Source organism: Symphalangus syndactylus, chromosome 6 (assembly GCF_028878055.3).
Source record: "Symphalangus syndactylus isolate Jambi chromosome 6, NHGRI_mSymSyn1-v2.1_pri, whole genome shotgun sequence".
NCBI lineage: Eukaryota > Metazoa > Chordata > Mammalia > Primates > Hylobatidae > Symphalangus > Symphalangus syndactylus.
In genome coordinates, this window is record NC_072428.2 from 66274767 (window position 1) to 66302460 (window position 27694).

Sequence of the window (27694 nt, forward strand, 5' to 3'; positions counted from 1 at the left end):
ATAAATTCAGACACCAAAAATCTACCCTGACATTCATCAGGCTGGAATAATAGGCCCAGATAAAGCTGGCTGGAAAGTTAAAAGGAAATACTATTTCACCCAAGGATATGCTGCCATTATAAAGTATCATCACAACCCCTTTCTTTGAATGCCTACTGCTTTCTTACTGAAAAACTTTGTTCTATAAAATCAAAGACAATCAGAGACTTTGCTTCTGAAATTCTCTCAGTAAAAATGAAATATCCCACTCTTGTCTGGAGGTTCTAAGTCACTTTGACACAGAGAAGTAGCCTCTATTTAGGATCCAGGAAATACCTTCAGATAAGTGTTTGGGGACCCAATATTCAACATCTATCTTATCTTTATTGCTTCCAAGGAAACAAGTCCATTGCCACATCCACATCTAAAGCATTTACACATAGCCTTGCTCCTTCCTTTCCTTTGAGCCTATCAAACACTAAATTTAAAGTAGTTCCCATTCTTCATTTCTGACTGTGCTTATTTATGCTTCTCTCTCACTCTCCCTCCTCCTCTTCCTTCCACTCTCTTTTAAATCAAACATGCCAGAAGTTGTTTACCTTAATCTTACCAAATAAAACTCAGTCATTATTGATCTTCTTTATGCTGTGTTTTGTTTGTTTGATCAGTATCTTCTCTATTATTTCCTTTTTTCCATTTTATTGAATTTATTCTGTCCTTTTTCTAACATCTTAAATTGGATACTTGGCTTATTAATTTTTTCCTTTCCTTTTTCTATTTATTTTCCTTGGTTGGAATTTTTGTGTTTCCTGAAACAGAGAATTATGTCTTCCATCAATTCTGGAAATTTTTCATCCAGGACTTAAAAATTCCTTCTGCCATATTAATTCTAGTATCCTCTTCTGGAACTCCAGTGGGTGATATCAGCTCTTGTCATTCTAACGTCCATGTCTTTTAACCACTCTTTCATGTTTTTCATCTCTTTGTGATAATTTCTTTAACTCTATCCTTTATTTCATTAATTTATAATTTTCTTTTGTATAATCTTCATTTACACCATCTACTTTTCAGTTACTATAATTTTCATTCTTAGGAGTTCTATCTTGTAATTTTTATTTTCTATTCTGCCCTATCTTTTTAATTGTATCTTATTCCTTTCTTATATTAGAGAGTACATGCTTTATTTAAACATAGTAAACATTATATGAAGTGTTTAGTGATATTTTCTGGTAAGTCTCACTTATAGTGATTTATTTCTCATGTATTTTGTAGTTTTCATTCTCAATTCATGTTTTATTAAAGCTGTTTTTAGGTAACTCCACGAAGCCTGGGTTGAAGCTACATTCAGTGAAAGACGATATGCACTTGCTTCTGCCAATCACCTGAGTGCTTTCAAATTGGAACTACTTAAAGTTTTTGTTTTTTTTTTCAGCTCTAGACTGCTCAGACTACAAAAATGACGTAAATTTTGACTGGGCACAGTGGGTCACGCCTGTAATCCCAGCACTTTGCGAGGCTGAGGTGGGTGGATCACCTGAGGTCGGGAGTTCGAGACCAGCCTGACCAACATGGAGAAACCCTGTCTCTATTAAAAATAAAAAATTAGCTGGGCGTGGGCGCATGCCTGTAATCCCAGCTACTTGGGAGGCTGAGAAAGGAGAATCGCTTGAACCCAGGAGGCAGAGGTTGCACGGTGAGCCAAGATCGCACCACTGCACTCCAGCCTGGGCAACAAGAGTGAAACTCCGTTTAAAAAAAAAAAAAGACATATATTTTAACTTGAAAGTGATATCAGGGCAGCCTTTGTGGTTATCAATTTTCAGAGCAGATATTTCTATTGTTTTCTACTGAGAGCCCAGGCTAACACATACCTTCTTGCGAAGCTGCCTTGCTTATCTTCCTTATTTAACAGGGAGACATTTTTTTTCACCTCTACCCTCACATTAATCATAGAGTTAATTTCTGGCTTTATGTGGGTTCTCAGAGATATCTTCACATCTGTGTAGATACTACGCTTTTTCTCCTCCACTGCCTGGTCATTAAAACAGGATTACCATGATTAGCAAATGCCCTCTAGATAGCTATGATATCAGCAACGACATACAATTCTATTTCCAACTCATCTTCTTTTTTGGCCCCCACAGACTTCCTTTACTTAATTTGGGAGCTCACTTAGGAATTTTAAAATATTGTTGCTACTCCATCAAGTATTTGTAAATATCTTATATTAGAGATTTTTTCAGGACATTTTATCTGCAATTTTGCTGGTAATGAAACTCAGTTCACTCTTCAACCAACTCCAATCTGGGGCTTTTACTCTCATCATTACATTGAAACTATTCGCACAAAGATAAAACTTAGCTATGATTTTCTATGAGTCTCAATTTATTTGGCCTCTCAGAAGTTTTCGGCGGAATTGAATTATCTTTCCTTCTTCTCTTTTCTCAGCTTCCATAACTCTATATTCTTTTTGTTTCCTCCTACCCATATAGGAACAGAGAATTATGTCTGTTTTCTGCCTCCTTTGCTTGCTCTTCCTCCATATTTCTAAACATTGAAACCACTCAGAGCTTGTTTCTAATCATCTCCTCAATCTACATTCTCATCCTAGGAAATCTTGACCACTTCCATGGCTTTATATTATTCACATGCCAACAACTCTTAAATGTGTATCACCAACCCAAAATTATCCTCTAAATTCCAAATCTATATCTCTAACTACCTACATAACATATCTGCCTGTACCTCGCACAGGGATCTCAAACTTCATCTTCTAATCTAACCCATATCTGCAAATGATACATCCATCAACCTACTTATTATTGTCAAAAGTCTAGTGGCTAGCCTTGATAACTTCTTCAACTTCTCTGCCACTAACTCACAACCAAACCATTACCAAATTCCATAAATACCATCTAAAAATACATATCTTAAATCTACCCACTTCTCTCCATCTCCAACAGCAGACCAAGTCACCAACATTTCTTACCCACAATATTGCAACAGATGTAACTGATTTCACTGTCTACTCAGTAACCACCACCCTCCACCCCCAATACACAATACCTATAGTGATTTGAAAATATTAAACAGGCTCATGCCGCTCTCTAAACCAAAAAAATTGTGACTTGCTTTATTGTAATATTCACTCTCTTGCAGTGGTCTGGAACTGAACTCACAATACCTCCAAGCTTTGTTTATATATGTAACTTCTCATAAGTTTCTTAACTCTTCTCAGACTCAAATTTCCACATTTATTAAATAAAGATAGTAAAAATACCTAACTCAGAATTATTGTGATAATTAAATTAGATAATTTAGATAATTTGTATATAGTACCTAGCACAGTACTTAGCCCACAGTAAATCCCCAATACATTCTTTTAATGCAGCAGGGTCTCGCTATGTTGCCAAGGCTGGTCTTGAACTCTTGGCCTCAAGCAATCCTCCTGCTTCAGCCTCCCAAAATGCTATGATTACAGGTGAGCCAGCATGCCCTGCCCATTTTTAATTTTGTTTATTTTTATATTGCTCTGTCACGGAAATTAAGACTAGCTGGTCTTAATTCCTTTTATAGTCTATAAATTCACTCCAGGCTTTTGCATGTTGAATAACTGAAATTTCTTTTTTTAATTCAATATAATACTGTATTTTCTAATGTATTAAATGAAAGCCAAGAAAATATCAAATAAACTTTAAAAGCAAATCTTTACTCTTTAAAGAAAAAATATGAACTGTGGTATTTTTATAATAGATTATATTTTACATAATATAAATAAAATCACTAATGCATCTATATGCTTGGTTTCCTTAAACTACGATAAACTATAGAATGTGTGGAAAATGGGTTTAGTTTTTGGTGAAAAATAAACACTTTGGAAAAAACAGGTAGTTTTTTTTTTTTTAACTGTCTATGCACAGGCACTGACATAACCAAGCTTTAATGGCCACCACTTCCTTTTCCTTGTCCAAAGCAGCCATTTCCATAGCTCCCCCTTCCATATCCTCACTGGCATCCCCCAGATCCTCTGTAGCCTCCACTAGACCTTCTGTAGTCTCCAGCAGAGCTACCACTATAGCCACCTCAGTTATGTCCTCTATAGTCTCCACCACCATCTCCACCATATCCCTCCTGATAGGGTGGAGTAGTGCCACCATAGCCTTCACTACTATAGCCTCCATTGCTGTAGCCACTGCCATAGCCTCCAACACCATAACCAGAATGTACCTTTCTATACCTACTTCCATCGTCATATGAGGCCATCTTGGAAGGATGTGGACCATCTCCATACTGTGTATTGCCAATCACAAGATTGATAACAGGAGCTAAGGGCCTAGAGATTTGGAGGATCATGTTCAGCATATATTAATTAAAAGGGTCCAACTGGCTGAAGATATCAGGTTGTTTGTTACTTCAACAACCAGAGACTCCAAGATTTCCTGGAAAGCAGTAATGCAGGCAGAAGCTTCATGGGATATTTGCAGTTTAATTCAGTCATCTACAAGAACAATCTGCCTATCACATTATACTTTCTTGAAGGCAAAGAGAAGCAACTTCAGGGAGGTGACTAAGGTCATGCCTTTAGCAAAGATGGCTCAGATTCAAGTATCAAAGACAGTATTTGAACCCGAGCCATCTTTGCTAAAGGCATGGCCTTAGTCACCCCCTGCTTTTCACCAAAAACAAAGAAAAGAGAGGAGCACTTCATGTCTTGCTACTAAAAAAACAATTAACAGACAATTTGTGGATAAGTGCATTATGCCCTTCATGGTGAGAATATTTCTCTTTTCCTTCTGATAGCATCATTTGGGTACACACCAAAGGCCAAGAGGGAGATAACAACATCCAAATTATTATCTGGTCCAGTGTTAGTAAATACTTGTGTCAATAATCACCTGGAAATCCAGAATTAATATGAATCTCTTTGAGCTAAACTTTGTATTCATAAGCCATTCTTAGTGTGGCCCTATTGAGTCTTTTGTGCTCACAAAATTGTATCTTAGCTTCTTCTCTACCCGTTCTAGAATCATTCCAGGATTATAATACTGATAAAAGCATAATCAGAAAATGGGTTTCCAGCAAAATTGCAGTGGATATATCCCACTTTCCTTCATTAATGAAAACGGGTAGCAGCAGAGATGGTATAGACAGGATCTCTCTCATAGAAAATACACCCCATTATCATCATTTTGCCAAGATGAGGCTCAATGGAGAGTTTAGTCAGGACCCATCCTAGAGAATTAAACTTATCATTGCCATCTAATGCATCAAGCTCTCTAAGAGTGTGTTCTGCCTAAATCACAGGATCCAAAGGTGGATGTCCTTGGACTGGCCAGAAATTAGCCAATTTCTCCCAGACACAAGAGTTTCATACTCAACATAATCACCCCTCACTTTTGTCTTTTTTATTTTATTTGGGCTTAGGGGTACTTGCACAGAATTGTTGTATAGGTAAAGTGTGTCACAGCGGTTTGGTGTACAGATTATTTGGTCACCCAGGTAAGCATAGTACCCAATAGGTATTTTTTTATGTTCTCCTTCCTCCCACCCTCCCCCTTAAGCAGGCCCTGATGTCTGTTGTTCCCTTTTGTGTCCATGTGTTTTCATTGCTTCACTCTGACTTGTAAGTAAGAACATATGGTATTTGGTTTTCTGTTCCCAGGATAATGGTCTCTAGCTCCAACCATGTTGCTGCAAAGGGAATGATCTCATTCTTTTTTATGGTTGCATAGTACTCCATGGCATATATGTACCACATTTTCTTTATCTAGTATACCATTGATGAACATTTGGGTTGATTTCATGTCCTTGCTATTGTGAATAGCGCTGCAATAAACATATATATGCATGTGTCTTTATGGTATAATGATTTCTATTACTTAGGGTATATACCCAGTAATGAGATTGCCGGGTCAAATGGTAATTCTGTTTTTAAGTTCTTTGAGAAATCATCACACTGCTTTCTACAATGACTGAACTAATTTATACTCCCACCAGTAGTGTATAAGCATTCTCCTTTCTCCTCAACCTCACCATCATCTGTTATTTTTTGACTTTTAATAATGGCCAGTCTGACTGGTATGAGATGGTATCTCATTGTGGTTTTGATTTGCATTTCTCTAATAATTAGTGATGTTGAGCATTTCTTCATATTCTTGTTGACCACATGTATGTCTTTTGACATGTATGTCCTTTGCCCACTTTTTAATAGTATTGTTTGGTTTTGCTTGTAAATTTGATTACATTCTGAATTGATTTTGCATATTGCATCTTTGTCAGATACATAGTTTACAAATATTTTCTTCCATTCTGTAGGTTGTATCTTTATTGATATTATAGTTTCTCATGCTGTGCAAAAGCTGTTTAGTTTAATTAGATCCAATTTATCAATTATTATTTTTGTTGCAATTGCTTTTGGCATCATTGTCATGAAATCTTTGCCAGGTCCTATGTCCAGAATGGTATTTCCTAGGTTTTCTTCCAGAGTTTTTATAGTTTTAGGTTTTACATTTAAGTCTTTAATCCATCTTTAGTTGATTTTTGTATATAGTGTAAGAAAGGGGGCCAGTTTCAATCTTCTGAATATTGCTAGCCAGTTATCCCACCACTATTTATTGAATAGGAAGTCCTTTCCCCATTGTTTGTTTTTGTTAGTTTTGAGGAAGATCAGATAGTTTTAGGTGTGCAGTTTTACTTCTGGGCTTCGATTCTGTTTCGTTGGTCTATGTGTCTGTTTTTCTATCAGTGTTTTCATTATTACAGCCTTGTAGTATAGTTTGAAGTCAGGTAACATGATACCTCCAGCTTTGTTCTTTTTGCTTATAATTGTTTGGGGTGTTTGGATTCTTTTTTGGCTCTACGTAAATTTTAGAATAGTTTCTTTCTAATTCTGTGAAGAATATCATTGATAGTTTGATAGGAATAGCATTGAATCTGTAAATTACTCTGGGCAATATGGTCAATTTTATAATGCTTCCCCCTATCCATGAGCATGGAATGTTTTTCCATTTGTGTATGTCATCTCTGATTTCTTGGAGTAGTGTTTTGTAATTGCCATTGCAGAGATTTTACACCTCCCTAGTTAGCTACATTCCTAGGTATTTTATTCTTTTTCTGGCAATTGTAAATGGGATTGTGTTCCTGATTTGGCTCTCCACTTAGATGTTGTTTGTATATAGGAATGCTACTAACTTTTGTACATTGATTTTGTATCCCAAAACTTTGCTGAAGTTGTTTATCAGATCGAGAAGCTTTTAGGCAGAGACTATAGTGTTTGCTAGATATCAAATCATGTCATCTGCAAGCAGGGATAGTTTGACTTCCTCTTTTGCTATTCGGATGCCTTTTATTTCTTTCTCTTGCCTGACTTCTTGGGCCAGGACTACCAGTACTATGCTGAATAAGAGTGGTGAGAGAGGGTATACTGGTCTCATTCTGGTTATCAAGGGGACCACTTCCAGCTTTTGCCTATTCAGTATGATGTAGGCTGTGGGTTTATCACAGATGGCTCTTATTATTTTGAAGTATGTTCCTTCAGTGCCTAGTTTCTTGAGGGTTTTTACATAAAGGGATGGTAAATTTTATTGAAAGCTTTTTTGCATCTATTGAGATAATCATGTGGTTTTTGTTTTTAGTTCTGTTTATGTGTTGAGTCTTATTGATTTGCATATGTTGAGCCAAGCTTGCATCCCAGGGATGAAGCCTGCTTGGTTATGGTGGATTAGATTATTGATGTGCTGCTGAGTTCAGCTTGCTACTATTTTGTTGAGGATTTTTGCATCTATTTTCATCAAGATGTTGACCTTTTTATTTTGTCTTTGCCAGGTTTTGGTATCAGGATGATACTGGTCTCATAGAATAAGATACAGAGGAGCCCCTGCTCCTCAATTTTTAGGATTAGTTTCAGTAGGAGTGATACTAGCTCTTCTTTATACAACTAGTTGAATTCAACTGTGAATCTGTCTGGTCCTGGGCTTTTTTTTGGTTGGTAGGCTTTTTATTACTGATTCAGTTTTGGAATTCACTATTAGTCTGTTCAGGGATTCCTGGTTCACTCTTGGGAGGTTGTATGTGTCCAGGAATTTATCCATTTCTTCTAGGTTTTCCAGTTTGTGTGCATAGAGGACTTCATAGTAATTCTGATGGTTATTTGTATTTCTGTGGGGTTGGTGGTAATGTCCCCTTTGTCATTTCTGATTGTGTTTATTTGGATTTTCTATATTTTCTTCTTTATTAGTCTAGCTAGCAGTCTATCTATCTTATTTATTCTTTCAAAAAACAAACTCCTGGATTTATTGATCTTTTGTATGGTGTTTTCACATCTCAAATTCCTTCAGTTCAGCTCTAAATTTGGTTATTTCTTGTCTTCTGCTAGCTTTGAGATTGGTTTGCTCTTGTGTCTCTAGTTTCTCAAGGTGTGATGTTACGTTGTTAATTTTAGATCTTTCAAACTTTTCGATGTGGGCATTTAGTGCTATAAACTTCCCTCTTAACATTGCCTTAGCTGTGTCCCAGAGATTCTTGTATGTTCTGTCTTTGTTTTCATTTGGTCAAAGAATTTCTTGATTTCTACCATAGTTTCTCTATTTATCCAAAAATCATTCAAGAGTAGGTTGTTTCATTTCCATGTAATTTTATGGTTTTGAGCAATTTTCTTGGTATTGGTTTCTATTTTATTGTACTGTGATCTGAAAGTGTGGTTGGTATGATATCAATTGTTTTGAATTTGCCAAGGATTATAACTTTAGAGTTGTGCCATATGGTGATGAGAAGAATGTTTTTGAACAGAGAGTACTGCAAGGTTTTATTAGGCCCATTTGGTTAAGTGTTGAGTTCAGGTCCTGAATATCTGTTAATTTTTTGCCTCAATGACCTGTCTAATACTGTCAGTGGGGTGTTGAAGTCCCATACTCTAATTGTGTGGGAATCTAGGTCTCTGAGAAATTGCTTTATGAATCCAGGCACTCCTGTGTTAGGTACATATATATTTAGGATACTTAAGTCTTCTAGTTGAATTAAAACTTTTACATTATGTAATGCCCTTCTTTGTCTTTTTTTTTTATCTTTGTTGGGTTAAATTCTATTTTGTCTGAAATTAGGACAGCAACCCCTGCTTTTTCCAGCTTTCCATTTGCTTGGTAGGTTTTTGTCCATCCCTTTGTTTTGGGCCTATGAATGTTGCTGCATGTGAGATAGGTCTCTTGAAGACAGCATACCATTAGGTCTTGCTTCTTTATCCAGCTTGCCACTCTGTGCCTTTTAACTGGGAGCATTTAGCCCATTCATACTCAAGACTAATATTGATATATGCCGATTTGATCCTGCCATCATATTGTTAGCTGGTTATTATGCAGACTTGCTTGTGTTGTTGCTTTATAGTGTCACTGGTCTATATGCTTAAGTATGTTTTTGTAGTGGCTGGTAATGGTCTTTCTTTTCCATATTTAGCACTCCTTTCAGGACCTATTGTAAAGCAGCAAGTCTGGTGGTAATGAATTCCCTCATTAGCTTGTCTGAAAGGGATTTTATTTCTCTCTTATTTATGAAGCTTAGTTGGCCTGGATATAAAATTCTGAGTTGAAAATTATTTTCCTTAAGAATGCTTAATATAGGCCCTTAATCTCCTCTGGCTTGTAGGGTTCCTGCTGAAAGGTCCACTGTTGACCTGATGGGATTTCCTTTCTAGATGAACTGTCCCTTCCCTCTAGCTGCCTTTAACATTTTTTCTTTCATTTCAATGTTGAAGAATCTGATGATTATGTATCTTGGGGATGGTCTTATTTAGTATCTTGCTGAAGGTCTCTGCATTTCCTGAACTTGAATGTTGACACCTTTAGTGAGATTGGGGAAGCTTTCATAGGGATATTCTAAAATATGTTTTCCAAGTTGCTTGCTTTCTCTCCATCTCTTTCAGGGACACCAGTGAGTCATAGATTTGGTTTCTTTACATCATCCCATATTTCTTGGAGGTTTTGTTCATTCTTTTATATTCTTTTTTCTTCATTTTTGTCTGACAATTATTTCAAAAAGCCAGTCTCTAAGCTTTCACATTTTTTCCTCAGATTGGCCTATTCTGCTGTTAACACTTGTGATTGCATTACAAAATTCTTTCAGTGTGTTTTTCAGCTCTATCAAATCTGTTTCATTATTCCTTATAAAGGCCATTTTTATATATCAGCCTCTGTATTTTTTTAATGATCCTTAGCTTTCTCACACTGGACTTTGACATTGTTTTCAGTCTCAATGATCTTCATTGCTATCCATATTCTGAATTCTATTTCTGTCATTTCAGCCATTTCAGTCTGATTAAGAATACTTGCTAGGGAACTAGTGAGGCCGTTTGGAGACACTGGCTTTTTGAGTTGCCAGAGTTCTCGCACTGGTTCTTTTTCATCTGTGTTGGCTTGTGTTGTGTTAACTGAAGTGTAGTTTCAGTACAGTTAGTATACTTCTTTTCTGGGTGTTTTCAGAGGGCTGAGGTTTTGTGCAAGGTCTTTATTTGTAGTTGAACTCTTTTTCTTGGTTTCAAATATTAGTAAAGTATTTTTCGTGTTGAATTTTGGGCTGTGACTCAGTAGGTGGCACTTACACATAGTGGCCTGTAGGTAGTCACTTAATCAACAGTGTGGCTCCTCTGTATTTCCTCATGATTGCACCCATGCTACTTCTCAGTGCTCTGAAATTACAGGTTCCTCTCCCACTTGAGTGCTGACTGCAAATCTTGGCTTGGGACTCTTGGGCAGAAGGGGAAGGGACCTTAGCAGTGGTTATGGCAGAGAGCCATTCACTTGTCTCTTGGGGTTCCAACCCAGAGAGATGTGGAGCCATTATTAACCAGTGCAATTGGCCCTGGATGGGGCACCTGTGCTTTAGGCTCAAGCTAGGGCAGCCCACCTGGTGATGAGAGAGTGTCAGGGACAGGTAACAGGGAGACAGACTGGCCTCTTCTCCCTAGGGCAACAGCAGCTTGCCGGAGGTGTGGTTAAAGCACTCAGAGTCTTTGTTCCTTCTCCAATTCAAGGACAGCAAGGTCACTACCACTGCAGTGGCAGTAGCAAAGGGGCTTTTGGTTGACTTCAGGAGCTCTACCTCAGAAAAATGTAAAGCCACTGCTACTGGGAAAATTCAGCCAGGAGGTGAGGCAGTTGTTCTGCTGGCTCCGCTTGTTGTTATAATTTCTATTCTTTTACATTTGCTGAGGAGTGCTTTACTTCCAACTAGGTGGTCAATTTTGGAATAGGTGTGGTACGGTGCTGAAAAGAATGTACATTCTGTTGATTTGGGGTGGAGAGTTCTGTAGATGTCTAATTTTTTTTTAATATTTATAGAGATGGAGTCTCACCACATTGCCTAAGTTGGTCTTCAACTTCTGGTCTCAAGCAATCCTTCTGCCTTGGCCTCCCCAAGTGCTGGGATTACAAGCATGAGCCACTGTTCCCTGCCTGTCAGATTTCTGTCATAATCTTACAAAGGTGGTTTCACTCTTTCCTTTATTACTCCATTCAATATATGTTTATTGAGTACACATACTCTTTTACCTCAATAAATGGAACCTAGATTCTTCCAATCAGGCAAGTCAAGAACCATGAAATTATTATCACTGCTCTATTTCTCTCATATCCAATCCATCAGCAAGTCCTATCAGCTCCTCATTCTAAATATAGCTCAAATATGACTGCTTCTTACCACCTTTACCACCTTGGTCAAAAGAGCTATCATGTCTCACTTGAGTGATTTCAAGAGCCACTTTATTGGTCTCCTTGCTCCTACTCATTCCAACTCTGGCCCCTTGTCATGCAAATAAAATCAATCAGATATCAGACTTTCTGCTACAGAGAGAACTGCATAGCAAAACAAATAGTAGCATATGTGTAAGTTCACCTTTGCCCAGTGAATTCTGAAATAACAGACAAGGATCTAATGGGACTGAACATCAAACTCCAGCCATTGGATTGTAGGGCTTTTAAGCTGCCTAATGAGGGAAGCACCAAACTGTACTCTAGTATGATCACAGAGGTATACAACTGTAGTAATTGTGTCATGGCCAAAATTGATCTTCAATCCTCTTCCACCACGTTGGCATTCTTCAGTTAAAGGAACAACAGCCTTTCACCTGCTGTGGTCAGTAGATTCGCATACAAGGTTTGTAGTTCTTATTTATGATGTGACAGACCAGTGACCTACTTCACCATTTCAGCATCCTGTCAGAATTGATTGCCTTAAGTATTTGGTTTTCCAAGGAGCTCTAAAAGAAGCCAATTTCTTGTCTAGGAGGCCAGTTGAAGGGAATCAGTATTGAATATGATGATCCTACCAGCTATCCATCTAAATAACTTAACACAAGCAGTAAATATGACCCACCTAAATCAAAACTCAAATAATGCCCTTCCTCTATTCCAAGGCCTCCAGTAGTTTCCCATTTCACTCTGAGTAAATTCCAAAGCCCTTACTTTAGCCTACAAGGCTCTACAAGATCTGCCTAACTTTCTACTTCCTCTTCATTCTTACTATTATCCCCATCACTCACTCCCATCCATCCACACTGTTCCTCTGATAATCTCACCAAGTTTTGCAATTTGCTGTTCCTTCTGCCTAGAATATTTTCTCCCTGGATACCAACAATGTAAAGCAAAAGAAGTAACTTTGGTGAAAAATCACAAAGGCAGGAAAACCAAATTAATCTACCTGTTTTGTTTTTTTTTTAATAAAAATCCCTCCAATCATTTAACATGGAAAAAAAAAAAAAAACCCTGGCCCATTGATATCACTAGGACACTCAGAAGAAGCCAAAGCAAAATCATTTTGGATGAAAATTTTTATGAGCTAGGCCACATGGAATTTGCACAGTTGGGGTAGGGGTGAGAAGGAGAAGAGTTCCACTGAAGATATTATAGTGAGTAAATTAATATTTTTGGCCAGGTGTTGTGGCTCATGCCTGTAATCCCAGCACTTTGGGTGGCCAAGGCAGGTGGATCACTTGAGATCAGGAGTTCGAGACCAGCCTGGCCAACATGGTGAAACCCCATCTCCACTAAAAATATAAAAGTTAGCCAGGCATGGTGTTGCATTCCCCAGCTACTCAGGGGGCTGAGGCTGAGGCTGAGGCATGAGAATCACTTGAACCTAGGAGACAGAAGTTGCAGTGAGCCAAAATCATGCCACAGCACTCCAGCCTGGGTGACAGAGTGAGACTCTATCTCAACCAAAAATAAAAAAGTATATTTTCATGTTACTAGATGGTTCTGGCTTTCTGAGCAAATTTTACCAGAAGCTAAGTTAGAGGCCAAGACTTGGAAGTTAAATGATGACAGAATAGACAGTGAGAGGACTTTTTAGAGATATACCTTCCTGGATGTTTACACTTCAAAGGAGGATGAGACACAGAGACATTCAGGCATTGTAAATCCAGAGGCAACTGTCTTATCTTCTGCCTAGAAACACTTACATTCCAACGTGTAAGAACCCAGGACTCCTTCTTTTCGCTTCCCTTTCTTATTTACATTTGAAAGATTAGGTTTCTCTCACTCTGAGATGGGCAGGATGGCAGATGTTTAAATTATCCTATATAAATTGCCAGAATCATAATATCAGAGTTCCTTTTCTGCAGTACAGATCCTGGTACACGTAGAGTGACTTAGACTCTCATCATATTGTCACAGAGGATGAAAAAATTGGGCAAAAAGAACCAATGCAGTTATTGATGTAAGAAATAATACCTTTGATCTCTGCTTCAGAAACTTCATGTTTATATTCAAGTTAACATATATAAACATAGATTTTTTAGACTTATTTTAAAATCTAAACTCACAAAACACACAAGAAAATAATCCCCCATGAAAAATAGCAGACCTATCAAATGGAAGGATGAGCAGCCCAGGAACTTGAAAAAAGGGAACAATCTGAAAAGGACTATAAAATGGTGGTATTTAAATGTTTTTAAAAGATAAAAGGAGGCATAAAACACGTAAGGAACAAGACAGCATGAAGGAAAAATAGACAAATTTAAAGAGAATCAAAGATAAATTCTTGATTTGAAATTAATAGACTCAATGGCTTAAGTTTGAAAGCTGTTTAGACAACACTAAAGAGAAACAACTAGTATAAGATTCTCATGCAGAATACAATACAAAGAGATAGAGATAAAAAAGCCTAAAGGAAGGTAAAGAGATACAGAAGTGAGAATGATCAAGCACAACATACTTGTAAGAGCAGTCCCAGAAAGCAAATAGCAACAATATGAGAGAAGCAATAATCGATGAGCTAAAGGAAGAAAATTTTCAATAACTGATAAAAAGACATGATTTTTTTCATGTTGACTAGCACACCAAATTAAAAATAGACAAATCCTAGACACCAATGACAAAGAATTATATAAGCAACCTTAGATTTAAAAAAAGTACCCACAATGAACTATAATGTGACTTTTAGATAATAACAGATTAATATCTACAAAATTGATCACAGCAGGAGGCAGACAAATTCCTAGGCAGACAAGGGTGGGTCCCTGGTGAAACCCGAGCTTCAAACCAAAGACAAATTAAAGCCTGAAAACCAACCTGCCAGTCTGGGTGAAGTCCCTGACCAGGGAATTTCCTTGATGCCTTTTAGCCAATCAAGTGGTGCTTTTTCCAGTGCCGCCCATGGGCCAATCGGCACACACTCCCCATTCTGAGCTCATAAAAACCTCAGACTCAGCCACATGCTGGGAATACCCACCTTCAGGTCCTCTCAACTGAGAGCTGTTCTTTTTTTTTTTTTTTTTGAGACAGAGTCTCACTCTGTCGCCAGACTGGAGTGCAGTGGCATGATCTCAGCTCACTGCAATCTCCACATCTCCACCACCCAGGTTCAAGTGATTCTCCTGCCTCCGTCTCCCAAGTAGCTGGGACTACAGGCACACCACCATGCCCAGCTAATTTGTGTATTTTTAGTAGTGACAGGGTTCCACCATGTTGGCCAGGATGGTCTTGATCTCTTGACCTCGTGATCCCCCCACCTTGGCCTCCTAAAGTGCTGGGATTACAGGCGTGGGCCACCACACCCAGCCAAGAGCTGTTCTGTAGCTCAAAAAAATTTTTCCCGCCTTGCTCACTCTTTGGTTATCCATGTAACCTCATTCTTAAATGTGGGACAAGAATCTGAGACCCGCCAAAAGGCAGGTGCCAAAAGAGCTGCTGTAACAGAGTAGCCCCCGTGTACTCCACCAGCACCAGACAGCCACCCCATACAACAGGAAACAGGGTGCCAGGCCAGCCCAGAAGCCACAGCCCAGAACAGGGCGAAGGGACTGAATGAGCTGTAACACAAACTAACTGAAACCCACCCCTTCTGCCAATTCACTGTGCTGCTGGCAGCAAGAAGAGAAGAGTTGCAACCCTTCTGGGAGCCCAGACCTCAGGGCTCCCCAGGCCAGAGCTGTGACGTGCTGTAACACTGCCTTTGGGGTTCTGTGGCTCCTGTCATCTCCAAGTTTTGGGGGCACCACTGCTTTCCCCTTCTCTAGACACAGGCACCTAAGATGGAAGCCACTTGCAGTACGTCTGATCTAGCTGCAGCCTCACACAGAGCTGGTGCCTGGAGCCACCTGCCCTGTAGCAGTCGCCAGCACACCTGGCTTGCCCTTGGTGGGCCTGAGATCTAGGCCAGTAGCAAAAGCCAAGCACAGCCTGCTGCCTTCAGTGGGCAGAGCTAGCTCAGTCATCCTGAGTGAAACTTGAGCAGAGGCACCATTGGCCACAAGGTCCCCAGCTGGCAAAACAGCCCCCCAAAAATCCTGTGTCAAAATGATGGAAAATAATAATCAATTCTGGACTTTTTGCCCAGTTAAATAATTATTCAAAAGCAGAAGGAACTAAAAACAGCTTCAAACAGTTTTAAACAAGCAAGAGCAATGTTTATCATTAGCATATATGTTCAAAAGAACTATATTTTTTAAAAAATTTAATGAAGAAAAACATTGAACATGAAGAGACCAGAGTGAAGACATAAATTAGCAAACATGAGTATATCTGAAAAAGTATTGACCATAAATGTAAATTTTTAACATAATGACCACTTTTAAAAGGTTTAAAAATTAAGGTGAAAATAAAATATTATACAATGTATAGAAAAATAGAATAAATTAAAAAGATAAAATATTCTACAGTTCAGAAAGAAGGTATATTCCCTAGAGGTAGACTTGTAGAAAAAAAAAACATAAATATTGGTTAAATTTAGAATTTATTGAGTCAAATATGCATGTTAAAAATGAAAAGGTAGCAAAGAACAGAAGTAGAAGTCACATCTTTCAAACCAGTAAAAGGAAGAAAGAATAAAGAAAATTTGATCAATCTGATACAAAGCAAGAAAGGAAACAAAAGGAAGTATAGGAAAATACGTATAGTAAATAAAAACCGCAAAAAAAGACGATAGAAATAATTCCAAGTATATCAGTAGGCTCTATAAATATAAAAAGAATAAACAATTACTCAAAATATAGAGTCATGTTGAATTAAAAAACTCCAACTCTATGGTTCTTACAACAGATGTACCTAAAGTATAACAATGAAGAAATACTGGCAGTAAAAGTGTGAAAATGATGAAATAAAAAAATTAACCAAAATAGTTAAATTGTTAAAAACCAAAATAGACTTCAATACAAAGATCATTATTGATAAAGAAGCTATTTATGGAATAGTCAGAAGACTAATTTACCAAAAAAATAGAACAAGCCTGAAACTGTATTTACTTCACAACATAGCCTCTCAATAGATAAGCAAAAAATTACAGACTTATGAAAATTGAATCTGTATATATCTTATCATATAGTCTCAAAATCCACAAAGGAAAACTTAACAAGATTACAAGAAAAAATTAACAAGTTTCCAACCATGGTGAGCTTTTAAAATATATTTCCATTAGTAATTAATAGATCAAGCAGAGAAAAAATTGAACTGTGCTGTTCTAAAGGGTTAGATTTTAAAATACTAACTATTTGAGAATAAATTCTTTTAAAAACCTAGCCTATGAAATATATCAAGAAAAACACTATACTCTTTTGAGGTCATTTCTCAATTATAGATATGCTGATCAGGAGCAACTGTATCCAATAGAACTTTCAGCAATAATAAAATTGTTCTCTATCTGTGCAGTCAAATAAGGTAGCCTTTAAAATCAAGTGTGATTAAAACAACTAAGGAATTACTTTAATTTTAGTTTTAATTCATTTAATTTAATTAAAATTTACTTAATTTAATTTATTAATTTATTCTATTTAATTTAAATTTAAATGGCCACACGGTTACCATATTGACAGTGAAGTTTTAGAGCAGTATTAGTAAAAAGTTTATATTTTTCAATGCTTACATTAGAAAAGAAAAATAGTCAAAATGAACAAGCAAAGTTCCTAATTTAAAAGGCAGAAAAAATATAAAATCAAAGAACATAGAAGGGAAAAAGTAACAAAGCGTAGAAAATAATAAAATTTCTAAAAAGTTACAAAAATTTTAAGGACTAATAAGATAGATAAGCCTCTGGCAAAAATAATTAAGAAAAATAAAATACATAAATATAAAATTTTGGGAGCGAAAAATGGACAACAAACTTTTTAAACTTAACCAAGTACAGTAACAACTTCATGACCAAAATTTGAAATAAACAGGTAATTTTCTAAAACAAATACTTTTTTTTAAGTTTAAGAAGAAACAGAAGAAATGAGTAGATTTAAACTTAAAAAGACATCAAAGTAGTAGCAAAACTGTACCAAGATAAAACAGAGCAAAACAAAAATCTTCCCAGACAGTTTGACCAATCCTACCAAAACTTTAAAAAATTAATCTCTACCTTATATAAACATTCTAAAAATTATTGTTAACATAATAGAGTGTACTTACACAAACCTAGATGGTACACCCTACTATACACTTAGGCTACATGGTATAGCCTATTGCTCCTAGGCTACAACCTGTACAGCATGTTGCTGTACTGAATACTGTAAGCAACTGTAACACAATGGTATTTGTGTATCTAAACATAGAAAAGGAAAAGGTACAGTAAATATATGAAAGATTTTTAAATGATACTTCTGTATAGGCACTTACCATGAATGGGGCTTACAGGTCAAGTCTGGAAGTTGCTCTGGGTGAGTCAATAAAGGAGTAGTGAGTTAATGTGAAGGCCTAAGACATTACTATACACTACTGTAGACTTTATAAACACTGTACACTTACACTACATTAAATTTATTTGCTTTTACAATAATAAATTAACCTTAGCTTACTGTAACTTTTCTACTTTACACATCTTTTAATTTTTTTAACTTTTTGCCTTTTTTGTTATTAAGTTTTAGCTTAAAACACAAACACACATTATTGAGCAATACAAAAATCTTGTCTTTCTTTATATCCTTATTTTATGAGATTTTTCTATTTTTAATTTTTTACATTTTAAACTTTTTTGTTAAAAATTGAAACACAGGAACGCACACTAACATAGGCCTACATGAGGTCAGGAATATCAGTATCATAGTCTGCCACCTGCACATCTTGTCCCAAATGAAGCTCTTCAGGGACAGTAACATGCATGGATCTGTTATCTACTATGATTAACAATGCCTTCTTCTAGAATACCTCCTGAAGGACCTGTCTGAGGCTGTTGTTAGTTAACTTTTTTTTAATAAGTGGAAAGAGTACACTCTAAAATAATAATAAAAAGTATAGCAAATACATAAACCAGTAACATTTATTATTTATCAAGTATTATGTACTGTACCTAATTTTATGTGCTATACTTTTAAATGACTGGCAGTGCAATTGGTTGTTTATACCAGCATCAATACAATGACAAGAGTAATGCACTGCTCTACAACTTTAGGAAGGCTACAAATGCACTAGTTGATAGGAGGTTTTCAGCTCCATTATAATCATATGGGACCACAATCATACACGCAGTTGGCTGTTCACCAAAATGTCATTATGGAGCACATGACTGTACTTCATAATAAAATGTTAAACATCCTATTTAAAGATATAAATAGTACATTAGTCTTAGTCCATTTGGGCTACTATACCAAAATATCAAAGACTCTAACTTATGAACAATAAACATTTACTTCTCATAGTTCTGGAGACTGAGAAGTCCAATATCATGGCAAAGGCAGATTCACTGTCACATGAGGGCCCGCTTACTTCTGAGAAGACAGCTGTCTTCTCCCTATGTCCTCAAATGGCAAAAAGGGCAATGGAGCTCTCTAGGACCTCTTTCCTAAGGGCACGAATCTCATTCATGAGGGTTCCACCCTCGTGATCCTATCACCTCCAAAAGGCCTCCAAATGCCATCATATTGGGGATTAAGTTTCAACATGTGAATTTTGCGAAGACATAAACATTAAGTCTATAACAGCATCCATAAAAACATTACTTTAAAATAATATAAACACTTATGAATCAGTATAAAAAACAAAAAATAGAAAATGGACTCATTATGAGCTTTTGAAAAGATGCTCAACCTCTCTACTGATCAGGAAAATGCAAATTAAAACCAAAATGAGATCGCTTTTCATATTCATTGAATTGGTTTGCAAGAGCTACAGTAATTAAGTACCTCAGTAGCTCAAACAACAGAAATGTCTATTCTCACAGTTCTGGAGCTTAGAAATCTGAGATCAACGTATTGGTAGTGTTGGTTTCTCCTGAGAGTTGTGAGGAAAGGATCTGTCCCAAGCCTCTCTCCTTGGCTTGTAGATAGCGGCTGTCTTCTCCCAATGTCTTCACATTGTCTTCATTCTGTTCATATCTTTCTTCAAATTTCTCCTTCTTATAATCCAATCCTACTGGATTACGGCCCATCCTAAAGAACTCATTTTATTTTAATTACCTCTTTAAAGACCCTATCTCCAAAATACCTTTGTGTTCTGAGGTACTGGAGGTAGGACTTCAACATATGAATTTTGTGGGGGAGGGGAAACAATACAGCCCGTAAGACTTATCAAATTGGCAAATAATTTTTCAGCCTGGTAACACCAAGTATTGGCAAGGAATGGGGAGAAAAAGAACTCTCATACTTTGCTGATGGAAGTATAAATCGGCACAATCACTTTAGAGAACATCCAGTAAACCTGAAGATTGACATTGTAATCCAGTAATTCCACAACTATGTATTTAGTCTAGATAAACACTGGCAAATATGACTCAAAAATATTTACAAAATATTCTAGCTACCTTATTTATAATGGAAACATCCTAATTGTCCATCAACAAGAGAAAAAACAAGTACATTCTGGAATGTTTTTATAATGATATACCATGAAGCAAGAAAAAAAAAAGTGAACAGGAGCTACAAGTATCCATAAGGATGAATCTCATAGATGTGATATTGAACAAAAAAAGGCAAGTTGCAAAAAAATGCAACATAATAACACTTACATGCAACTTAAAATATGCAAAATAAAACATACATTGTTTATGGATATACATGTATAAGGAGAGCATATGCACACTTAACTATTTTTAAACCAATAAATAAATTCCCAAATGTTAACTATTTTTCCACTAGAACATTCAATAATATAAATTGTTAATTAGGCTCCAAGACATAAGTATTCTTACCAAAAGCACACACAAGTCGATTAAAAAACAAGTGAACTGTAAATTCAGTGACAACTAAATAAAAAGAAGCTATTCTGGAGACTTTAAGGTTCTGCCTTTTTCAGCTGCACACAGGAAAAAAAAATAAATGTCATGTTTCAATAGTGTTTAAACTATCCACAGATGCAAAAAAAAATGCCACATGCACATTTAAGTAAAACTCTTTCAAAATTGGCAAAACACAATGGTGTAGCAGAAAGAGACTAGATTTACTCCAATCTGTAATGAAATCCTGGTTTTGCCTCGCTGGCTGGGTGGGTTTAGCAAGTCACTTATTCAACTTATCTCAGCCTCATTTTCTTCATATGTAAAATCGTATAAACTTCAGTTTTCTCATTTGTAAATTCCCTATTCAGTCTCCTTCTGGAAAGGTTTGTGTTTATGTTTGGTATCTACACTTAGTGTGCTCAAATGTTACCTGTACTGGTAGAATGGTATTTGATCAGTACAGTAGAAATTAAGATAAAAGGGTTATTGAGTATCAGCAAGATGGCAGAATAGGGCTTTCTAATGCTTGTCCCTCCCACAGAAACATCAATTTGAACAACTGTCCATGCACAAAAATATTTTCACAATAGCTAAGGAAACCAAGAGATTACAGCACCTGGGTATAGCACCAAAATAAGAAAACATGCATGGAAGAGGGTAGACAGAACAGCATTCCATTACCCATTTCACCCAACTCCAGGCAGCATGGGGAGAGATACCTTCCACTTGAGGGAAGGAGAGGGCAGTGAGTATAAGACTTTGCCTCAGACCCCAAAGCTAGGCCCACCCCCAATAAAGCCTAGCACCAGGAAGACCCCCCAACAGCCCCAAACTCCAGGTCTCTTTAGCAAATTAAGTATCTAGGCTGCCCTATGACCAGGCTGACCTCAGTGGCCCCAGTCTGTAGACTGCCCCCAGCATCAGGCTAGCCCTCACAGCCACAGGCTTCACACCTGCCCCAGCACCAGGCCAATCCCACATAGTCTTAGTCATTGGGCCAGAACCTATGGACCCAGCCCCCAGGCCAGCCACTGTGGATGGAGACTCCAGGCTTGTCCAGTGCCAGACCAGCCCCCTGCAGCCCCAGACTCCTGGCTGCTACCCGCAGACTGAGCTTCCAAACCTGCCCCAACACTAGACAGGATCCTGCAGCCCCAGGGTCCAGATCTACACAGCAAATTTGGGCTCCAAGCCTGCCACAGCACAAGGCTAAGCCCAGAGGCCCCAAGCTCCAGATCAGACCTGCAGAATCAGGCTCCAGACCAATCCCACGGCCAGGCCAGCCCCTGTAGCCCCAGGCTGCAGACCACCCCTAGCACCAAGCTGGATGCCAAAGTCCCAAGCTTCAGGCCCACTTGACCATCAGGCCAACCCCTGCAGCCTTAATCACCAGGCCAGAACCCATGGACCTTGCCTCCAGGAAGACCTCTGTGAATATAGGATCCAGGCCCCACCCAGTCCAAGCTAGCTCCTATGGCCCCAGGCTTCTAGCCCACCCCAATGCCAGTTGGCTCCCCTGGCCTCAAACAGCAGGCAGGCACCAAGACCTAAGCTCCAGGCCTTCCCAGTGCCAGGCTAGTCCCCATGGCTCCATGCTCAAGGCCAGATCCTATGGCCCAATGATGCTACAGTGACCCAGAGTCCAGGCCTGCCCCAGGAGACCCCAGGATAACAAGTCCCCATGAACCCAGGATCTAGGACCACCTCTGTGTACCTAGTACTCAATCTGGTTCCTCGTCCCAAGACCCAAGCTAGGCTTTATGGATCCAATTTCTAGGCTAGGTCCTAGACCTGTGCCTCTAAGGCAATACCAGCAGCACAGGCTCCAGACCCAAAGATCCCAGGCTCCAGGCCAGCCTGATGGTCCCAGGTATCAGGCAAGTACTTGTGATCCTAAGTCCAAACCAGCCCCCACAGACCCAGGCTCCACATGGACCCCAGCATCAGGCTAACCCCAGGCTCCAGGCTGGTCCCAATGGCCCAGACTCTAGAAAACCCAGAGTCCAGACCTGTTCCAGCAGACCCAGGGTCCACCCCCAGTCCCAGTCTAGACCTTACAGACTAAGGCTCCAAGACCACCCTTCTGACCCAGGTTCCATGACAGCCTTTGTGGACCCAGGAAATATTTGATATATATCTGCTATATAAGATATCTGATATATAAGAATATATATATATATATATATATATATATCTGATATATAAGAGTTCATAAAGGAGAAAAGAAAGAGACAGATGAAGGGCAGCAGAAAACTTTCCAAATTTGGAGAAAAATATAAATATCCAAGTACAAGAACAGATACAGGCATCCAGTCAGATTCAACCCAAACAAGACTACAAAACAAGAATATGTCAAAAATCAAGGACAAAGAGAGGATCCTATTAGCAAGAGAAAATTAACATGAGGATCCTTATTAGTGAGAGAAAATAAGCAAAGAATATATGAATAAGTTCCAATAAGGCTAGCAACAAATTTCTCAGCAGAGACTTTGAAGGCCAAGAGAGAGTGAGATGATGTATTCAAAGTGCTGAAGTGTAAAAGAATTTTTTTTTAAAATGTGCCAACTAAGAATACTGTATCTAGCAAAGCTGTTTTTCAGAAATGAAAGAGAAAAAAAGACTTTCACAGACAAACAAAGGCTAAGGGAGTTTATCACCAACAGCCCTATCTTAAAAGAGATGCTAGAGGGAGTATTCAATCTAAAAGAAAAGGATGCTAATTAATAAGTAACGCAAAAACATCTAAAAGCATAAAACTCAATGGTAAAAGAAAGCAGACAATCCAGAATACTCTAACTGTAATGGTGATATGTAAATCACTTATAACTTTAGTGTAAAGGTTAAAAGACAATCTATTAAGAATAATAGGCCAGGCGTGGTGGCTCACACCTATAATCCCAGCAGCTGGGGATGCCAAGGCAGGTAGATCACTTGAGGTCAGGAGTTCAAGACCAGCCTGGCCAACATGGTGAAACCCTGTCTCAACCAAAAATACAAAAATTAGCCAGGCGTGGTGGAGGGCACCTGTAATCCCAGCTATTCAGGAGGCTGAGGCAGGAGAATCACTTGAACCCAGGAGGCAGAGGTTGCAGTGAGCCAAAAAAAAAAAAGAATAATAATAGCTACAATACTTTATTAAGGTATATACAATATAAAAAGATGCAAATTGTGACATCAAAAATTTAAAATGTGGAAGGATGGGTCAGGATCACTCATTGGATGCAGCTAGTACACACCTCCTCCATGAAGAGGAACCAGAATAGTAAATAAACACTTCGAATAGATCATCTAAGAAAGACACTTAGATTCAACAAAGAAGTGATGAGAAGTACTGAATGTGAGTAAGGAGAGGGAAGGGGGCAGCTTGCTTGGCTGGGGATCAGCTGGGAGCCAGGAAAAGCTCCTGGATGCAGGGAAAGGGTAAAAGAGAAACCCCCAGGGTTCCACACTCTCACCGCAGGCTTTTGCATTCTTGGCTATGAGAGAACCCCTTGGCCCACAGACCTTTGGCCTGACATGAGGAACAGACTAGAGATTGTACTGAGATGTCGCTCCAGACAGGGAACCCACATGGAGTCCCACAGGTATCTGAGCCCAGAGCAGATGCTTCTTGGTGCCATTCTGAGAAATTTGCTGCTTGGAATCTGCATCCTGTCCTGAGGCAGGACTGACACAGCCAGGGCAGCTGCCACCACTGGGCTGGGATGGGAAAAGGGAGACCAGACACTCCCATAGACAACTAGGATAGTCCATACCATTATGCTAGAGGCTACTGTGAAACCAAAGAATGAGTTGACTTCACTCCTCATGTTTACTTGCCCACAGTGTGCCATCTGAGAGAGGCCTAGCCTTCCCTGGTGGTAGGCCCACAGCTGACATTTTGACAGTTTAGTCACTGAAGGTCTGCACCCTACCCTTGAGCTGGGCTAGGGTTGATGTTGCTGCAGCAGCTGCCAGTCCAAAAAGGGAAAGAGGAGACCAGGCACTCCCATGACCCCTAGAAAAGTTCCCACTCCCCTGTGTGGGCTGCTGTGAGACCAGAGCAAGAGCACTATGCATTCCCCAAAGCTTCTTGCCCACAATGCTCTAGCTGAGAGGGGCCTCATCCTTCCTGGTGGTAGACCCACAGCACAGCCACCAAAGCCCACAGGGAGCATTCCACCAGAAGACTGGAAATCACCCTGCCTCTGCCTATCGCAGCCAGTGCCTGAACACAATACCAGGGAGCCTGTGAACAAGTCTACTTGCCTAATCCTATGCCCCAAGTACTTCAGCATGCCATCCAGAGGCCTGGAAATTTTTTAGCCCAGTCTACCACCATTGGCACCTGATTAGTCCTGCCAAGATTTGAGGTCAGGCTGACCCAACCTACTGATACCACCACAGCTGACACCCACCCACACATGGTACCAGCAGGCCAGGGGACTGGAATGCCCACCCGTAGCAGTCACCACCAACACCAGTATGGATCACTTGGATTCCAGTAGGTTGCTTTACCACTGCTACTGCCATCACCCTTATCGCACCCGCTGCCCAGGGCCTGAGTGCCTGCCCACAAGCCTGGCCCCCCCTGCTACTACCAGAATCCAAGCAAGCCACCTGGGGATCTAAGAATTGGTGTTCCAGGACCACTAACAGGTGCGAGAGTAATCTGCACTGGGGCCTTAAAAGAGACACCACCACTGCCACCACCAAGACCTAAACAATGGTCCAACTAGTGTCCTAGTCCCATGCATAACTTCACCACCGTCTCCACTCATAACCATACCCTAAACCACTGAGAAGATCACAAATACCACTGACCCTGTGTGCTGCTTCAAAAAAAAAAAAAAAAACAGAGATCACACTACTGTAGGCCCCAAAATCAAAGCCAAAAACTTCCTATTCAGCCAACAACGTATATACAAGATATATATATATATCTTGTATGTCTTCAGGAAATATCCTCCCCTATAAAAGCAACTTCAGAAAAATTGGAAGAAGTGACTATTACAACAGATATGTAGACATGAATGTAAGAGCGCAGAAAACAGCAAAAAGCAAGGAAATATGATACCATCAAAGGAACACAGCAATTCCCTGAAATAAATCATAATCAAAAAGAAATTCACAAAATCCCAGATCAAGAATTCAAAATACTGATTTTAAAGATGCTTGGTGAGATACAAGAAAACTCTAGAAAACAATACAAAAAAATTAAAAAAAAGAAAACCTCAGGATATGATGAAAATTTTACCAAAAAGATAGGTATTTCTAAAAAGAACCAAATAGAACTTATAGAACTGAAAAATTAATTGGAGAAAATACAAAATCAATTCAAAAGTTTTAAAAATAGACTAGAGCAAGCAGAAGAAACAATTTCATAACTTGAAAACAGGTATTTTGAAATAATCCAGCCAGACAAAAATTTTTTTAAAAATAAGAAAGAAAAAAGCCTTTGAGATGTTTGGCGGTACGTAAAATGACCAAATTTACATATTATTGGTAGTTCCAAGGGTGAAGAGAGATCAAAAGACTTAGAAAATCTATTTAACAAAATAATAGATGAAAACTTCCCAAGTCTAGCAAGACATTAAGACATGCAGATACAGGAGACTCAGTGATCCCCAGGAAAACAATGCAAAGAGGACTTTGCCATGGCACATTATAATCAGACAGTCTGATATGGTTTGGCTCTGTGTCCCCACCCAAATCTCATCTTGAACTGTACTCCCATAATTCCCATGTGCTGTGGGAGGGACCCAGTGGGAGATAATTAGAATCATGAGGGCGGTTTCCCCATACTGCTCTTCTGGTAGTGAGTAAGTCTCATGACATCTGATGGTTTTATCAGGGGTTTTTGCTTTTGCATCTTTCTCATTTTTCTCTTGATACTGACATGTAAGAAGTGCCTTTTGGCTGGGCACAGTGGCTCACGCCTGTGATCCCAACACTTTGGGAGGCTGAAGTGGATGGATCACGAGGTCAGGAGTTTGAGACCAGTCTGGTGAACGTGGTGAAACCCCATCTCTACTAAAAATACAAAAATTAGCTGGGTGTAGTGTCGGGCACCTGCAGTCCCAGCTATTCAGGAGGCTAAGGAAGGAGAATCGCTTGAACCCAAGAGGCGGAGGTTGCAGTGAGCCGAGATCGCACCACTGCACTCCAGCCTGGGCGACAGAGGGAGACTCCGTCTCAAAACAACAACAACAACAACAACAACAAAAAGTGTCTTTTACCTCCCACCATGATTCTGAGGCCTCCCCAGCCATGTGAAACTGTAAGTCCAATTAAGTCCAATTAAACCTCTTTTTCTTCCCAGTCCCAAGCATGTCTTCATCAGCAGTGTGAAAACGGACTAATACACTGTCTAAATTCAAACTGAGAGACTGAATTCTAAAATCAGCAAGAGAAAGGTATCAAGTTACCTATAAAGGAAACCCCATTAGACAAACAACAGTATTCCCAGCAAAGCCTTATGGGCCAGAAGAGAATGGAATGACATCTTCAAAGTGCTGAAAGAAAACAACTGGAAGCCCATAATTCTATATCTAGCAAGATTAATGTTCATAAATGAAGGAGAAATAAAGTCTTTCCCAGACAAGCAAATGATGACAGAATTCATCACCACTATACAAACCCTAAAAGAAATGTTCAATGAAGTCCTAAACTTGGAAGTGACGGAACAACATTCACCATCATGAAAACACAAAGTATAAAACTCGTTGGTAAATTAAACACACAAAAGAGGAAGAAAAAAGAATCAGATGATGCCACTATAGAATTCTACCAAACCACAATGACAGGGAAAAAGAAATAAATAATTTAGAAAACAACTAGAAAAAATTAACAACATGACAAAGAAAAGCTCATATATCAATATTAACCTTGAACATATATGATTACAGCCTCCACTTAAGAGATATAGATTGGAAAAATGCATGAAAAAAATCATCCAACTATATACTGCTTATAATAACCTAATCTTACCTGGAAAGAAACACATAGATTAAAAGTAAAGGGGTAGAGAAGAATATTCCACACAAATAAAAACAAAAAGCAAGCAAGAGTAGCTACGCTTACATCAGATAAAATGGTCATGGACAGTGAAAAAAAATTATGTCAC

At 38.6% G+C, this 27694-nt stretch overlaps 1 protein-coding gene and 1 pseudogene across 5 annotated transcripts in view; both read right to left on the reverse strand.

The window, feature by feature from the left end:
* DLG2 (discs large MAGUK scaffold protein 2) overlaps positions 1 to 27694 on the reverse strand; it is a 2194174-nt gene that overhangs the window by 2026088 nt on the left and 140392 nt on the right. The window lies entirely within an intron of this gene.
* On the reverse strand, positions 3724 to 13031 carry LOC134737017 (ATP-dependent RNA helicase A-like; annotated as a pseudogene).